A 15,506-nucleotide genomic window follows, 5' to 3' on the forward strand; every position below is an offset into this window, starting at 1 on the left:
CTGAATAACAGCCAGGCTAATTAGATTCTGTTCTGGTGTCCAACACTGACATACAGTCAGTCAAGTCTTGAAATAAATCTTGAAGTGGAATTAATAATAATAAATTCCACTTCTACTTTTGAATATTTTGGTCTATTTCTAGTTGGATTTGTGCTTGTTGGAAAACCGTCTCTAATGTTTAGGCAGGGAGTTCTCACCATGCTTACTAAGTGAAAGCAATTTGCTGAATAATGTCAATGTAGCAATGTTAGTGGTATTGTTGGCAGAGGGAAAACACTTTTTCTCTCATTTTGGACTTGGACAGGAGAGAAAGATAAATACAAGAATTCCATTGGTGTTTGGGAAGTACTATACTTGTCCCAAGTTGAGTATGGTGGTTAAGGGAACGGATGAGTAAGGGCAAAGAGCCTGGGTTGTAATCCCAGCTGGCTGTATGACCTGGGGCAAATTGTTTATCTTCTTTAAGCCTCAGTTTGTTCATCTGTACAATGGAGTAAGTAAAACTACTTATTTTGGTTGTTGAGGGGATGGAAGGAGTTAATATAAATATATCATTAATAGTGTAATGATTGGCACATGATGAGAATTCAACAAGTGTTAGCTATATGGCTGTTTGATATTGACATCATTAGCAGGATATTTCCTGGTTGTGTATTGTGATAAATTTAGATTCAGCTTTCCCCGTGGAAGTAAGATATGAGATCTGCTTTCTGTTTCCACTCTCACTGATTTAACCACAGTGAGTCAATAACAGTTTTCTTATTTGTCCCCACCTTTGCAAAGCTATTGTGAAATTTGAATCAAGACAATTTATTCTGTTTTAATGAGGCATCTTTCAGTTGCCAGTGACAGAAAACCAACTTGAACTTTCTTCTATAATTTCTCATATTTCTAGGAATTCTGACTTCCTTTTTTCCTCTTCTCTCCTGCCCTCTCCCCTCCTCCCTCCCTCCCTCCCTCCCTCTCTCTCTCTCTCTCTCTCTCACACACACACACACACACACACACACTCACACACGCTTTTTTTTTTACTCTCTCCCACCACTCTCCAAGATTTACTTTCCTCTCTGATGGATTCATTCTAGGCAAGCTGTCTCCACATGATGGCAGATGCCCTGTAGCATAGGTGATCTTACAGCTAGCAATCTTAGAGGAAACATATCAAAATGATGCGGCACAGAGACAATTCACATAGTGAAAGCTAGATTTTCCCCCAAATATAGGTAATAGATGTAAACTCACAAGTAACTACTTGTGGCCAATTTTTCTCGACATATGCTCTTTATATATGAACAATTTTGTAATGCCCTTGACTAAAATAATGCAACCTTCCTGTATATTATAAACACATTTACTCCTTCCAAAAGAGATAAAACTCAAATCTCACTCTCTTACTGCATCCCAGGTCCAAGTTCAGAATCTTTGAGGGATGTGTATTTGCTCGGAGTCTGATGCAGATGTAGCAATTTCATGGTTCATTCACTGGGTGCTAAATGGTATTTTCAGTTACCTTCTCCACAAACAATGGAAGAGGAAAAAGAGGATAAATCCATTAAGACTACCATTTAGAAAAGAGGAGGGGAAACAACTTACTATACAGTGGTCAAGATTTGTTGGCATATACCATATTCTGTTAGACTAGATCAGCAGGGTCTCTTCCTTCTGGTGGTGGAGAGGATTCCATGGTCCCCAATCTGGCTGCTCTGAGATCTGCTCTGAGAGATGTCCCTTGTCCATTGTTTATCATAACCTCATCTGAGAGGGCGAAGGTTCTCCTGCTGTGACAAAGTGATTGTCAGCAGCTCATGGCATCCTCACATGGTATCAGTGCCCTGGGGATGGACCATTCCCCCAGAACTTCAGTTGCCTAACTTGAAGTTTCTTTGATAAACACCATTAAAACCTCAGGAGGCTATTTGTCTGTTGTTTTACTTTTTTTTCTCTAAGAGTTTCACATATTATTGATTCTAAGATGTACATTTTTTTTTCACCTTTTAACATTGTGGAAATTGGGAAGTGTGTTGCAATCAGTAGTAGCTTAGATTAGATAAAATAAAGGAGTTTCTAAAACCAGTGAATGACCGGAGTCAAGGGCTGGATTGTAGAACCTGTTCTGGGGGTTTCTTCTTTTAGTAAGAGTCTTGGTGTGTGTTGCCCACAGCTCCCCTGCTGCCTATGCTGCTAAGAAACACACTAAGGAAGCCAAAAATTTCTACACAATTCACTGGTTAGAGTGGTGGAATATGGAGGGGCATAATGGACAAAGTCAAACACATTATCATACCCATGTATTATCTTTATGATTTTTTAAATTTGACTGTTTGCTGCTACAGTACCTCTGATGTTCATCAGTGCTGTTTACCTTAGTACTGTCATCTCAGATATCTACTCCATTCTCTTCCAACACATCTCTTGATACCACTTGCAGAGACACAATCGAAGTTGGATTTGACTCACATGGTTGTGATCAAATCTGGCATTTAAGCTTTTTACTATGTGCTAGTGAATTATGTCTCTATTCATAATTTCTGCTGAAGTATTAAGTTGTCATTTGCATTTTTTAAAAAAATTAACATCAGTACAATCCTCATAGTCTTGCAGATTAAGTGTGTTCTCAGACAACTATTAGATTTAGTATATTTCCAAGGAACAGAGCTTAGTCTCATTTGTGACCTTGGTAATTTATCAGTTTTCTCTCCATCCAGCCCTCTCAGTTCTTTGTCAGTTTATTGTGCCCACATCCTTTTCAATCTGCACTTGAGTAACTCAGACCTCCCTGTTCCTTAAAACACACCTCTATCAAAACCTCTATCAAGAAATAGGGCTGGTATTAATTAGTTTTACTTTGGTATGACTTAAAGTCAATCCTAGTTGTGCTTTCCTTTTACACTGAAATAGGAACAGTAAGGATATTTCTCACTGAGCAGGCTGGAGAGTAGGCTTCCCCCTTTCCTCCTCAAGTACGGCTAGTGAAAATATGGCCCACACTGATTAAAAATAAAACTGAGTTTAGAGGACGGGTTAGATGAAGGTCTAGAACTATGTTTGCCAAACTTAATCATAAAATTATCTGGAGCATTAAAAAAAAAAAAAGTTTCCTGGGCCCTGTTCCAGACTCATTGGGTCAGACTCTCTGGAATAAGGTCTTGAGAATCATTTTTAATGAATTCCCCAGGCAGTTCCTGTGTTCAGACAAGTTTGCCTAAAATAAGCCAATAACGGGAGGGGGTATAAACAGAAGAGAGCACAGTGGATGCCACAAGACACTACATGACATGCAAAAGGTTGAAACTTTGATGAATCTTCTTCAAGTACACTCATAGCTGGTATAACCACTGAAACTGTTTTGTTCCTCTTAGAGTACATTTTTCCTATGTTGTAATCTTTAATATATCCAAAAGGTAGGAGGTTGTATGCAGTTTGAAACCAGAGAGAACAAATGAGACTAAATCTCACAATATATGAATGTGAGGATTCTATGGAAGCAGGACACATAACCAATCTGTGCACATAAACAATCCCTTGGTCTCATCTCATTTATCTCCCACTGAGTAACTTTACTCCAAATTTAGCATTTTTTTGCTTTCATTTCTTCATATACTTTAATCTTTTAAATTTTTATTTATGTACATATTTATTTATTTATAATTTTCTCCAAATTTATTGAGGATTGACTGACATAAAATTGTCTATTAAAAGTATACAAAGTGATGATTTGCTATACACTGTAGAATGATTACCAAGATCAAGATAATTAACACATCCATTCCTTTACATAGTTACTCTTTTTGTGTATGTGTAATGAGAATGCTTAAATCTACTCCCAGCAACTTTTAAGTATACAATACTGTATTACTAACTATAGTCACCATGCTGTTTCTTAGATCCTCAGAACTTATTCTTCTAACTGAAAGTTTGTACACTTTTACCTACATCTCCCCCTTTTCCCTGCCCCCCAACTCCTGGCAACCATTCTGAGAGCATTATTCTAAGTGAAATAAGACAGACAGAGAAAGACAAATACTATATGTTATCACTTATATGTAGAATCTTTTAAAAAAAGCCAATTTCTTAGAAACAGAGAATAGAATGATGGGTACTTTAATATGAGATGATTTTGCAAGTATTTTTATTACTTAAGTGAATGGCAAATTTACAGGTAAAAATGATGAATACCATGATACACATGATCTTTTATAACTTTGTACTATTTAATATTTTTATACAAATATAAGCTTTGTATATTCTGTACAATTAAAAGTATTCTAACATAACTGCTGAATTAAATCACCATCTACATAGGTGACATTGAAATGGTTAAAATGAATTCCTTTACATAATTTAAATAATGCTATGCTGCAAATATCTTGGCAGAGGGATAAAACTACAATCATAAAAGATTTTGACAAGAGATATATTCTAAAGTATAATGGTCCCTTATTTAACTAGACCTTTCTATAAGAAGTATTCAAACCACTAGTGATTCATCAAAAATTTCTAATGTTAATTATTGAATTCATATCTTTTAGATGGGGTGTAAACTGGCTTAGGTACTTAAATTCTATATTCCATTTAGTCTCTGCTTTGTAAATCTGTGTCCAGTTACTAGTGGCATTTCTGTTGGCCTGAAAAAAGAGACCAAACTGCTCCAGGTCTGAGATCATCAGTCCTGTGTCTTTCCAGATCTCCTTGTGTAAGTATTTGTGAACCCAGCAAAGAGAAAGAGTTAAGCCTATTCTCCTAGTTGGCAGAAACTTGGTAGTTTAAAATTACATACTGACTCTGGTGTAGAGACACAAGAAATTATAGAGCAGACATTGTCCAGGACAACGTATAATTTAAAATGTACTAAAGAATGTATACCGCATGGCAAAGTAAGTGAAGTGCTTCTTCAAATATAAGTGTTTTGCATAGAAAGGCAGTAATTATCCACTCCTAGGGAAATGTTTGCATTCACTCTAAATCAATATTTACTATTCATTTCTTGTGTTCAACAAAACAGGGATTTAACTTTTTTTAAATTTTAACGAAGCACTAAGACTATAATAATTCTACAATGCAATTGTCTTGATATGAAATATTGATAAATGGTGTTGCTGTTTTGAGAAAGAGCAGTGTGAAATGGAAGGGTATCCCTATTTGTGAAATGTTACTTTGGGAACATTCAATTCATACTCAGCCAAGCAGGGCGACTCACCAGTTTTCAAAGATAACTTAAGCTGTCTCCTTGGTAAGGCCCTTAACTAGGATCATTCAGATGAGTCTTTGCCCTTATATTTTTTCCTCTTTTTCCTAACACAGACTTCATGATAATGATTCTGTTTCAGCTCAACTATTTCCTTTTTGAGGTATGTGTGAGTGTGTGTATGTGTGCGTGTGTATGTAAAAAACTCTTCTATACAACCATTTTTTTCTGCAGGAGGAAAAGGTTTCTTTCGTCCTTTCCCCTCTCAATTCCTCCTGATTATTTAGTTCAAAAAAACCTCAAGGAAAATGCTAGAGGGAAAAAATAAGAAAATAGGACACATGAATACTGTATTCTGAGACAAGACTGAAAGTCTCTGGCATATTTTTATTTATAGAGCTGTGATCTGATCATTCTATGACTTTTCTTTGGAAAATGACTACAATTTTTTATTAGAGTCTAAAAAAGAACTGGACAATATACCGATATCTTACATTACAACATGAATACCCTTTATCTAGGCGACAGAAACAATAATGGCTTTGCCCCTGACTTTCAGGTCAAAGCAGAGTCCTTTAGTGCCCACCATTAGCTTTCCAAATGCTGCATAAATGCCCAAGTTTCCTTATATTTCTGTCTTCCACTTCTGTGTACAGTTTAAAACCCAGTGTATTCTGTTCTTCATTTGCTTTTGTTTTTGTTATTATTTGGGGGCCAAGGGGACATCTTTTTGAAAATCCCACCATTCCCATGAGGTTTTTCAGATTTTATCCTGATTAGCTTATTTGCTATTAAAATTTAATCAATATTATATTTTCAGATGCACAGCTTCTGTAGTGTCCCTATATTATTTAAAATGAGATTTAGAGCAGGACGGGAATTAAACATAAAATATATACCTTTGCCATCTCATCACATAGTTCATGTGGCTTCTCTGCCTATAAAATATTCGTGTAACAGCAGTGTGGGGTGGGTCTGTGCTAAGTTCCTCTCTGCGCCTTCCTACCATTCATAGTTCATACAAGCTCTTTGAGTGAGTTACAGTTTGGTATGCACTCTAGGGACAAATAATATCATTTATGTATTGTGACTGCTACTCTACTCTATCTTCCTTTTTATTGACAAGAAACAAGGGTGTTGCTTGTAGTTTTGAAACTAAATGGGGTGCAGAAATCATCCTTCTCTTTCTGAGAAGGCACCTTCTTTCTGCAGGAAATGCTATTGTAAACTGTACTGTTATAAATGGTGTGTTAGTTCTCAAGATATTCCTTTCTCAGTGTCTGAAGTATCAAAGTGTTACTTTAGCATTCAGTGGAGAAAGTCATTGAAAAAGAGGGCGGTTAAGGACACGTTCCTAAAGTCTGGAAAATCAGTGGGACACTAAAAAGGGAACTGAAGTGGACCGGAAGGAACCTCTTGAGGGTGATTTAAAAAACCAAACACTGATTATGAACAGAGCTTTTACCCAAGGAACTGGAGAGGGCCAGCAAACCCATTCTACTGCACTCCAGTTAAATGTCTAGTAGTTGAGATGTTTTCTGCACAGCCCATAAAGGATAATGAGGAAGGCTTTGATAGCTTTAAAGAAAGTTGCTCTGTGGCCTATCACAAAAACATGATCTGAGTGTAAGTGGCAAATGCTTGCAGACCCCAAAATGAAAAGGGGCATTGTCAGTTAGGTAAGACAGTTATCTTGCTAATTGCACAGGACAAGGATCCTGATGTGAGTTTGTACCAGAGGGAAAAATAAAAGCATGTGATGTCAGAATGTAAAATCTAAGATCTCATTTACTTAAACTGAAGTCTTCTGGAGACCTTGAAATTATCTGATTTTACCTCTACATGATAATTATTTAATGTAGGTCAAATTAAGGATTAACCTGCATTCTTAATTTTATTGTATTGTGTTTTTTTGGGATTATGAATTGTTCCTTATATTTGTTGGTGTTTATAATATTATATTACTTCTCTCCTGTTGCAATAATTTCTGAGATTATTCTTGTATATCACCACCCCCCAACTCTAGCAAAGATAGACTTCATGAATAATTTAAAAAAGAGAAAAGAACATTCATGTGAAAGTATTTATATTAAGTTTGGTAATGAAGAAAACAAGTTTCATTAACCGTTCTTTTCATGGTGGCTTTGCTACTCTTAGGAAAAGTCTATTAAGAATATGGGCTTCCCTGGTGGCGCAGTGGTTGGGAGTCCACCTGCCGATGCAGGGGATGCAGGTTCATGCCCCGGTCCGGGAAGATCCCACATGCCGCGGAGCAGCTGGGTCCGTGAGCCATGGCCGCTGAGCCTGCGCGTCCGGAGCCTGTGCTCCACAATGGGAGAGGCCACAGCAGTGAGGGACCCACGTACCGCAAAAAAAAAAAAAAAAAAGAAACCCTAAAATCTTCTCCCAAGGCACTGGGGACACTTGCATTAACCTTGTATTCACTCCTTCAGAATATGGGATGGTTACATTGAGTAAGATCGTAATTGAATACTTCTACTCATAGCAGTAAGTTGCTACATGGTTGATAGGCTAGTCCACCAAGAATGAAGTGATGCTTTCTTCTGGTTTTAGGAAAGAATTAATCAATCAGTTGATTAGCTTACAAACATTGATTGCACACCTTCTTGCCATGATACTCAAGTAAGTGTTGAGAGTTAGCTGAAACAGCACACCGACAAACACAATGGAGAAAGATAAGTACTCAAAGATTTTCTTTAATTTATGCATACTTCAAACAAAATTTAATTCACAGTAGAGCTATGTCCAATAAAGTGAACTTCCATAACATCAAATAACGATGCTTTTTGAATTGATGATCTGAGAGAATGGGCGATGTAGTTTCCTACAAGGAATGTCCTCAACCACTTACTGAAAGCTTACTGCTTATATTTTCATGGATGTACCGGTTATGATTCTGTCTTTATCCTAGCACTGCAGTCCTGGAAGACTGACTGAAAGATGGCAAAATGGGGCACTAATTCAAAACTGGTCATCAACTTGGATTTGTTTCAGTTCCAGTGCTGTTCAGTGTGGTATCATTGATGGCTAGATGCCTTCTCTTATGATTATTCCACTTTCTATGTCAGCAATTCTCAAGTTTTTTGGTCTCAATAACCTTGTTTTACTAAAAAATTATTGAGGGCATTCAGTAATAGGGTGTGGTATCTATCAGTATTTACCCTAATAGAAATTTAAGCTGACATTTAAAAACATGTATTTATTAATTTATTTTAAAAAACAACCAAACCATTTCATTAAACTGTTTTTCAGAAAAAGTAATGACTTTTTCCAAAACAAAAATATTTAGTGAGAAGAGTGGCATTGTTTTATATTTTAGCAAATCTCTTTAATGTCTGGGTTTCATATTTGCTTCTTCATTCAATTTGTTGCCATATCAAATAGTGTGTAGCCATTGGAAAACTTCACTGTATACACATGGGAGAATGAGGGTTAAAAAGGCAAAAAAATATTTTTATGCAAATAGTTTTGATTCTGTAGAATCCCTGAAAAGGTCTCAGGAACCCTCAAGTATCCTCATGTATTACAGTGTTGGTCTATAATGTGTTGAGGCTGTATGTCTATCTACCTACCTCATATGAGTTCAGTGCAACACCTGGCACATACTAGGTACTCAATACTATTTCTCTTCCAATTATTCTTCTCCAGCTCAAAATAAATCTTTTAGATTTATGCTTTAGGGCTCAGATAGCTTCAGGTCTTAATGATCTTTTATGTATACCTGAGGGAGAACATTCTCTCACCCTAGATTTCTCAGGACCACTTTTCTTTACCTTTGAAGAAGGTTAAGAAAGAAAAGGATAAGGAAGTGGGAATGGAAAAAAAATAGGTTCTTAGGATCCTTATGAGGGATGTAATTACATATCTGGGGTCCTGGATTTCTGTAACCCTTAAGTAGCCAATCCTAGTGGATTCTAAAATAGTTTCAGAAGCGTACTAATTTCAAAGCAAATAAAGTATTGATAGTGTGTTGCGTGGTACAGCTGAGGTATGATTGGAGGACACATCTGGAACCTGTTGTTGTTTCATCATCTGATAACTGGTGCAACAGATCACAGCATATAAACATAAGTACCCTACTTTTCAGATAGATAACTCTATCTGTCAATGGTCATATCAATCCAGTGTATTTAAAGCTTGGACAAAAACAAAATATTTTTTTACAGTTTGGCATTGAGTTTTTGATAATGCAATGTTAAGATTCATTTGTTTAGCTAATGCTTATGGATCATCTGCTGTGTGCTATGGGTAAAGCAATGTAGAAAGAGATATGATTTCTACCTTCAAATGCCTTGCAGTCTAGTGAAATCTACCCATAAAACATGGTAATTAGTGATACATAGTAATGAATGTTAGGATGTGGAGAAAATAAGATGTTTTAAGAACTTGTAAAAAGGGGCATAACCCAGTCTTTTAGGAAGAGTGAACCTTCAGAGGGAGAGATAAATTACCTAAGCAATGAGTGGAGCTGGCCTGGTTGGAATTCATATGAAACTGGGAAGATATGCCAAGTGGAAGGAGAGTTGAGAGAGAGCACAATCCATCTGCTGATGTGAGAGAATTTCAGTAGCTAGAGTGAGAAGTTTGTAGGCCAGTGAGTGAGGGGTTGGAAATGTAACAAGGAAGGGATTTGAAAAGAGCTTACATTTTATTTTGAGATTATTATGGAGTCTTCAAAGGGTTTTAACTAAAATATCACCACAAATAGGCTTGAATTTTGTCAAGTTCACTCTGGCTGCAGTTTGGACATAAAAACCAAGACTAGTGTTGTGTTGATCCTAGAAAAAGGGAATGGAGGCCTATATAGATAAGGCAGCAGCAAAAGTGATGACAGACAGTGGACACATTCTAGAGATATTGAGACCACTGAATGAACAGGCTTTAATAATTGGTGCAGAGGTGGGGACGGAGTGAAGAGGAAAAATTAGTGTAATGCTCAGGTTCCTGGTATAAGCAGTTGAGTACTTTCATTGAAATAGGGATCCCAGTAGGAGAAATGTTTGAGTACAGATGTCAGGGAATGATGATGAATTCACTATTTTTGAGATATCCAAGTAGAGTTGTTGAATATTACATAACATCTATGGAATCCACTAGACTATGACATCCATTAGGTTAAAGTTTATGGAATTATGCATTTCACAGGATTATGGAATGCACTAGACAAACCATCATTAAATGGAAAACTATATTGCTTTGTTTCTCCATTGTCTATCATATATCTGCCTCATAGTAGAAGTTATTTATAGAATAAATGAAAAAACAAATGGCATGAATAAAGAAATATGAGGGTCAGAGGAGAGATTTGGAATGACTAGCTAGATTTAGAAGTCATTAGCATGTGGGTAATAGTTGAAGTCAGGGGAGTAGTTAAAATAGCCCATGTAGGTAACAGAGGGTGAAATGAGAAGGGACATTAAAAAGTGTCTGGAAGAATTGCAACATATAAAGAATAGACAGTGGAAAATGAATCTGCAAAAGCTATAAAGAAGAGCCAAACATTGGAAATTATATCTATTAACATTCTGTTTATAAGCAGCAGAGGCTGACTTTCTATTTCAAGCAAAATTTAAATTTACTTGAAGAATATCTGGACATAACAGAAATGAAGAGAAAATGGAGAACTAGTTTTGGAAAACAAAATGAGATCTGGGGAACTGCATAGAATGAACTATAACAAGTGTGATGCAGCAAGAATTGTGGGGTCTTCTGTCACTACCAGTACATGAATATGATGTCTAACCATCCCTACACTCTGACTTGATCAGGCATTAAAGTCCCAGGAGAAAGTGTATAGTTGGCTGAGTCCTGCCTACAGCACTATTTCCTGTGCTGGGGAAAAGAGAAGGAGGTTCTGGCCCTTCAGCTTCCTTGATGTGAAGCAACCATTATCTCCCACCAAAAGTCCTCACCAATGGAGCAGTCCCTGAAAGGGAAAGAGAGGTGCCCATCACAAGGGGAGGGGAATGGATGCTGGGTAGAACAAGAAATGACAAACATCATTATGAGACAAAAGATAGAAAACTGTATCCCTCTTCTAAATCGAGATAAATTTAGGTGAAAGAGAAAAGCAAAGACTTCTTCACTGGCAGCAGCAACAGGAGGTCATTGGTAACTTTGACAAAGGTAGTATGAGCTGTGTAGTGCTGCTGGAAACCAGACTGGAATAGATTGGGGAGTGAGAGTAGGGTGACAGAGTGAAAATAGCTTGTGGAGAGAACCATTTCAAGAAGTTTAGTTTAAATTAATGCAAGAGTAAATTTGCTTTTATGATTTGGAAACATTCAGTATGGCAGAGAAAACAACTTTGCCCTTAAGTAGGGATTTTCTAATTCTGATGGTCAGGGAAAGAGTTTTTAAGACTGCATGACCCTAGATGGGTAAATTTCCCTATCTGGGCAATTACCATACATTAGAATTTCTTGTTCTTTTTGCAAGGCATCAGTAAGTTGCACAACTCTGTGAATTGCTTTGCTTTTGCCTCTTAAATTCTTGGCCACATGATTTATCACTTAAATGCTTCCATGTATGTTGCTGTTATATTGATACTTAATATTACTGTCTTTGTATTTCTCTCTAACTAGAATTTCAAACACATTGTGGGCAGGGAGCTGTTTCATTTCTCACAGTACCTGTCACAACAGTGGCATGAAATAGTGGTCGTGCTCAGGGAATATTGATTGATTAGCTTATTGATTTTTAAGAACATTGACTGGAATGACATCTACCCACAAATCTTCACACAAAAAAGATTTTTAAATTGTTTTCCTTCTTGAAGTGTCATTTGATATCCCCTCTGGCTTCCTTTTACCATCAAAGTTGTTATGAAAATGAATGAAAAAAACACACATTTTTGCATTTTAAGATAGAATAAACTTTTAGATTGGAAACTTCCAAAACAAACTGAAACCAATGAAAAGTATATTTTACTGCTTTATATCTAAAAATGGCACTGCTCAATTTAAGCTATTTTTAAAACCTGTGTATTCATGCAGCTTGCATACCAAAATGAAAATTGGTGAGCTATAAACCCTTGAAAAACAGGGTTTATAATGGAAACAGTAATTGACCCTTAAGTACAACATCAAAAATACAATACTATATAATACAAAGCCCAGGGCTTGGGATCCCATCTCTGCTCTAACCTCAGACTGGCACACTAACCCAACACCACAAAGCCAACTAATAGTTATATTCTGAGATGTTTTCTTCTTACATGGCAGAAAAGTAGATATGTGATCCAATAGCCACATGCAGCTAAGCTTTGCAGGACCAGTACTCTGAATATCTTTAATGAACTCAGTACTCCAGAGCTATAACACTGTTAGCTAATTAGACTTGCTTGGAAAGACCATTCAATTAAAAAAAGAAAAGAAAAAAAAAACTGCTACTACTAGCTCTGAAGTTGTACTTTCTTGTACCATAAACTTTGGATGTATAACTTTATACCATGGGATTCAGTGAGGGTAGAGTAACCAATTGTCAGGAAAGCTCATGGAATTACCAAAAATATTTTCAAAATATTTAGAGTTGTCTTCAACTTTGCTCTAGTTCATAGATGGTCTAGTTTCCCATTTCCAAGCCACAGCTATCCATTTTTAATCGTGAGAAAATGCAATCTAAACTAAAGAGGAAAACAAAAGTATTAAACTTGACTAATGAGGTATGAAGGATAAATCCAGATTCCAGGTTATACCTGGATCTAGGCAAAAAGGGGAGTATGCATACTAAGGATCTTAACCTATTCTGTTTGTTTGTTTGTTTGTTTTTCTTTATGGGAGTGGGGCAAGGGGTTAAGGGAGTTTGTTGCTAAAGAAGGAAAGTTCAGAGATTCCTTTCATTTTAAAGTTGAAATGTGAGAGCATTGCCAGCTTATTCCTTTAAGAAGCTTCCCAAGAATTTGTCAGCTAAGAATAGTCAAGATTTTGCCTTTTTAAATGTCATCTATTCACACATATTTTCGATGAGTTATGTTTATCAAGGGACAGTTAGCGAGAGTCTCTGGTGTTTTCTTGTTGGGCCTTCTTTTTCTGTTGCTACCTTAAAAACTAGTGAACTTGATAAAATGAAAATGAGTGAAACATTACTGGCTCTGTTCATACTATCTCTTCATCTATACCCTGTGACCAAAACACTAAGTGAGCTTGGGAGAGAGGTCCCTGGGAGAAGATTAGAATTGGGACAGGGTGGGTATTTTTCTCTGTGGGAGTTTTTAGAAGATTTTAGAAGTGACAGTGCCTGTTTTGGGATTCAGCAATTTTGCTAAATGCAATTAAAATGTAGGGTTTTTTGAATAGTGTTTTGAAAAACTGATGTGCATCTTAAAATCTCAGTGCTTAGAAGTTTATTTACCTATTATTAGAATTGTTTCATTTAATAAATCTGATGTTACAACAGAGCACTTCCATGATTTTTTTCATGTCTTTCTTCAAACACTAAGATCTATCTCAAATAACATCATGGTGTATACTACCAATTCTATTTACTCAATGTCATATCAAAGCATGCAGACCTCACCAACACACACTTTTTTTTTTTCAGAAGAATGTAGTTTGATATTTATTTTAGTATAAAAGGTTTGTGCACAGTGTAACAAATGCAGCTTTTACAAATCTGTTTTGAAAACGTGGTGGTTGTTTATTTGGGTTTCATACCATTAAGTACTTCATCCATCAGTTTTTTTTTTTACTTCTTTATGTCTTAAAACTGCTTGGCTCATACAGTCTTGAAGTTTAGTTCCAGTCGGTCCACTTCCACCTGGTTTGTGAAGACAACATAGCTTGCCTTCCTCGTCCATTACTACTGTTAAGGTTGCAGTTGCCAGATGTTCCTCCTCTTCAGTAGGGTCAACTATAAGTAGAGTGTCATCAAATACAGCAAAGGAAATTGCAACCGATGAGTTCTAATATTCAAATAACTTCTCTTCTTTAAATGAACTTCTGCTACAGCAGTTTCTTCACTTATAGTAACTTCGGGCCACTGTACATTTTTTAAAGCTGCTAACAAAGCAAAGATACAAGAATCCAAAATGTTTCCATCATGGTTGAGGCAAATGAGATCACAGTATAGAACTCAAGCAAGCTTTCCTGGAGAGATACATAAGTCCTCTTTCTGAATTATCTGTGAATTTTCAATGATATCTGTAATGAACTGGCTGGCCACTTGGGCCTCTTCTCCAGGAGGTCCAGACCGAAATCTCCAGGAACACAGAGGTGATAGATCCAAATTAGGAACAACATATCCTTTATCAGGGGCATCTGTTGGTGGTGCTCCAAATTCCACTTTAATTCCACAAATTACTGTAGTATTTCCCAGCTTCACTAAAGAAGAACTATCTGCAGTACCAATTGAACCTATGCTGACAGTTGTGGTTCTCAGTTCACCAAATTCTCTTCCATCAGGATGGCAATTCACTTTCAAAAATCTCCTGTAATACTCCAGAGGTTCCACAGTTTTGAACCCAGATGCCATCTTCCACCCGTGGGTCCAACACACATATTTGAACACAAATACATACTTTCTTTATTTTCTTTTTCTGTTCCTTCTCTCATTCCTTATAATTCTTTCATACACTGAGTTTGCTTCACTGTATTTTAAACTCTCCATTAATTCTGCAGTTTTATTCATGGCTAATTACATTGTACATAAAAAATGATGAGGATGGTTAAAGTGTTAAAAAATTAACTGATACTTACCCCTTTCTTTGAACCCTTTGGTCCTTTCCAGAAAATTCAGGGAAGAGATAACACATCAAAATGCAAAGTGAAAATAAGTAAAGTCTTAGCTTTCGGGTTTCAAGATCCTGCTCTTTGGGGAAAGTCAAAAGAACTGAAGTCATGGGCAAAATATTTGGAAAACTACCCAGTAAGTAAAGAATCCAGATGTCCTCTTGCTCATTAGATAAAACTTCCTTGGGCTGGGGCATGAAGAAAGTTGGAAAATAAGCATTGAGGATTTAGAATGGGTGGGTCCCCAAGAAAAGAAAAAGGCCCATGTCCCAGTGTCATTGGCTGACTCTAGGTGGGTGGGGAGAAGGATGCACGAGGGGAGGGAATGTGGGGCAACAATAATCTTTAGCAGGATTGCATCTAAGTCCCAAGCGGCTTACACAGAGCCAAGGCTTCAGACAAGGGCCCTGAGGATCAGGGTCACGGCCAGGAGGAGAACCTCTGAGTTGTCTGGTGACCTGGGCTTCAATGCCCAGTTCACACAGACATCTTGAGTCTTACCTGCCGAACTCATTCAGGTCTGGTGGCTTTCTCTGTCTTCCTTCTTTCCCAAGAACCTCTTGGATCCCTGA

The 15,506-nt window shown here is 36.9% G+C and overlaps 1 pseudogene across 1 annotated transcript; it reads right to left on the reverse strand.

The window, feature by feature from the left end:
• Window positions 1–13,843: 13,843 nt before the first annotated feature.
• Window positions 13,844–14,677, reverse strand: LOC307057344 (exosome complex component RRP43-like; annotated as a pseudogene). Its single transcript has one exon. The product of its transcript is annotated as an exosome complex component RRP43-like (transcript).
• Between the last annotated feature and the right edge of the window lie 829 nt (window positions 14,678–15,506).

This window comes from Hyperoodon ampullatus, assembly GCF_949752795.1.
Source record: "Hyperoodon ampullatus genome assembly, chromosome: 8".
Taxonomy (NCBI): Eukaryota; Metazoa; Chordata; class Mammalia; order Artiodactyla; family Ziphiidae; genus Hyperoodon; species Hyperoodon ampullatus.